Here is a 3,781-nt window from a genome sequence, read left to right as displayed (position 1 = left end):
ATTTAAAGAACTTATTTTCAATTTTACATATATTATTATAGTTCTCAATAAAATGACTTGTGCCATATATCTATAATCACAAAATGTATGCTTAAAGGTTATAAATACTATTTGTACCCTATCAATATATATGCAAATTCAAATCAACTTCACTGGGTAACTACTACACATTTTCCAGATAATTTATACCTAAATATTTATAGGGTCAAGTTCTTGACCATCGTTAGCTCAAAAAGAAAATTATATAAAATTATGGGAAAAAAATTATTTAAAAAAACACAAAACAAGGTTATGAATTACATTTAAAAATTAATTTTACAACTTATATCCCATAGGAGCATATCATTGTCTAAATCATGCAGTGTATCATTTATCAATGACAGACCGAAGCTAAAATGCAGCATGAATAGAAAAATTTCTATTATACGGGATGTTTAATTTTAAAAGAATTTTTATAACAAGATTTTTTGATAGATATCGAAGAGAAGAAATAGAGTTTATTATAAATTTATATTTTTAAATGCATTTGAAATACACTGAAAAGATAAAAAAGACAATTTGAATGCTTTACATTCTTTCAGAACAATTTTATAATATTTTATTTCAAATATAAGATTTAATAAATCTTCATAACATATTCTTGCATTACAGAACCAAGTTTATTTATAAACTTACTTTTTAGTGGAAAATAATATATATATATATTCTGTTTTAGATGGCCGCTTTTTGCATTTTATATTATACGAATATTGTATATACAAAAATTTTTGGGTAAAAAGTAAACTTCATATGGTTCAACTTTGCATATTTCCTAAAAGACAATAAAAATGACGACGGTTTTAAGTTGACCAGATCAGTCGGGCCTCTACTTCTAAAAGATCATCATCCCGACAATAATGGCTTTGATTACTTGTGCTTGCGTTCAGAAATCGAGATCATCAAAATAGCAATAATGGCTTTGATTACCCGAATCAACAATTATAAATTGAGATAAGTTTCATCAGTTACATAATAAAACGTATTTTTATGGTCAAAACTTTTATTTACTGTGGTTCTGCCGCGCATTTTTACAGTATCCCTTGCAACTTGGCGGTATTAATTATCAGTCTAGCAACGGAACACCTATATTTTTTTGTTTTAATTGCATATTACAATTCTAATATTTTCACCACTCAACCGCGCCAACTATTTCGTTTAATTATAAGGCATGTACATCAGGGTGAAATAATAATGTTGCACATTAGATTGTTGATTAATTTTTTAAACCTGGAAAAAAATAATAGAATGTTTACACTAGATTATTAATTTAAATATAAGGTAAGCAAACAATGATTTTTATGGTTTTAAACACCTCATTCTCTGTTATATTTTTTTTAATTTGAAAGAATTTTAATCTAATATTTTATTAGCTTATAAACTTCTGAGAACGTATCTAACATGTTTTATGTTTATATGTTAATGTTAAATACCTAATAGCTAAATAGAATGTTTAAATATACAAATCGTATTTTAGGTTAAACCCCATTGGTAATATAATTAAATAATAAATACAAAAAGACATCTTATATCAATAATGTATAAACATCCAATCACTGGATGTTCAAATATTAAAAAGAATTCCATTAAGGATCAATACATAAAATTAAAAGGGAATGATTGAATACAAATGAAAAAAACTGACAAAAATTTCAGCGCTAAATAAAATTAAAATAGAAAAATTTACGTTTTACAGAATTTATTAAACAAAATATATGCATTAAAGCAGCTATTATATTCAAAAAAAAAGAAAAATTTTATTTTCATTATAACTCTTTGATACTAATCTAAAAATCTTATGAAATAACAACTGGTGGAAATAAAAACGAATAAAACAATAAATTATATTTTTGATCTATAGTTCAAATGATTTAGATCGTTTTAAAAAATTTATTGAAAAATATCAGGTAAAAACAATTAATAGATAGATATAAAAAATGTTATTTTTAATCCAAATTTTTTTCCTGTGTCTTTTAGTATTTAGAAAGTTAAAACTTGTGTATAAAAGCCAGAAACCATCTTGAAAAACATATTTAAAGGAAAAGAGATAAATTAAAATTTTCTTTTACAATTTCTAATATCTGTATAACCACACAAATTTTCATAGTTTTGCATTATGCGCACATATATAGCTATTTTTTTATCCCAAAATGTTAAATAGTATAAGACTGAATATTTCACCATCATTTTACATATTTTTTAATAAGTTTTCATATTTTTTTACAGTGAAATGTAATTTTTTTGTCTTAATATTGTCGAGTATTACTTCCATTTAAAGTAGTTTCTTTTATAAAAAGTATAGAATATAAATATTTATTTTAAATCATAAATCCATGCATTAAAAGTAAATTTTGAGCGATGATTTACGTAAGAAGGACTAAAGTTATCTAGAAACGCGTTTTTTCGATTTTTAAAAATATTTATACGAATTAAAAGGGAGAATAAATATTTGTCACCCAACAAAGAAGAATTTTAGATGTTAAAAGATTTCAGTTTTAAATACATTCATTTTAAAAGATCAATTAGTTTTACCCATTATTTTATAAGAATTCAAATCACAAAATATAATTAGTGCTTATGTTACTTTACGTCTTGTTAAAATAAAACAAATAAAAACTTATTTTTCTCCGATTGTTCTAAAATTTATTTAAATGTAGATTTCCATTCTGATCCTATGTAGATTTAATTAGCTTGGGCACGAATGTTTTCACTTTTGTAACGAAAAATAAAAGCAAATAACCCAAAATAATCAATATAAAATGTGTTAAAGCTGTCAAAAGACAGAAATAAAAAATTGTTTATTTACTGTTGCGTTAAAAAAGAGATAAATGAATTATATAAGCTCTTTAAAATTTTCTTAATTCAATAGCTTTTGCCCATCTAAAGTATTTCTTAGAGGCTAAAAAGTTAAGGCACTGGAATTTTAAGAAAATATCAAAATAATAATATTTTTTTGACTGAGAGATACTCAAGTTTTTATTGGGCTTTATTTTTTGGTATGTATAAGGATAAGATAATTTATAATTTTTTTTCGTGATATATTTTATTTTTAAAGCCATAATTATGACCTGTGATACACGGCAATAGCACGAATTTGGATATTAATTATTATTTTATTTCAATATTTCTTTCCAAATTTAGAATAGATTTGTATCCTAGATTATATAAAAAATAAAATACATAACCAATAATGTATCGAATTTCTTGATTTTTGTATTTATTTCGTATCTTTTTAACACGAAGGGATAATTGCCTACATAATTATACAGGTTTAGATAAGGTAGTTATATTAAAGCAATCTACTTAACTGTGACCTTTTATATAGGTCTGGAGTACTAACATTGATTTTTATTTATGGGTTAATTTGATTTAAAGCTTTTTATAGTTGTACAAGCAATACTTTATATTGCTCTATAAAAGAGATTTTACAGATACTTCTTTTCATCACATCATCTTTACAATATTTATCGTTGCATCTTCTTCTCTCAAAACTTATTACTTAAAGTTTCTTCCTCAATCCTATTGCGGATGCTTCCGCTTCAGTTAGAAGGTCTGGAGTTATAAATATTCAAATTGAAATATTGTGCTTGAATACATTCAGACATATTATATTTAAACGATGAACACATCTCATTCCATTTTGATGGATTGTTTCTAAAAATATATATACAATACATCGTTAATTCATATTTTTCTACCACATTAGATATATTTTATATTAGTATATATTGACATTTTATATATT

The sequence above is a fragment of the Rhyacophila brunnea genome, unplaced genomic scaffold, assembly GCF_057557595.1.
Source record: "Rhyacophila brunnea isolate RB1 unplaced genomic scaffold, BYU_Rbru_1.0 scaffold_54, whole genome shotgun sequence".
Taxonomy (NCBI): Eukaryota; Metazoa; Arthropoda; class Insecta; order Trichoptera; family Rhyacophilidae; genus Rhyacophila; species Rhyacophila brunnea.
This window is presented reverse-complemented; position numbering follows the sequence as displayed.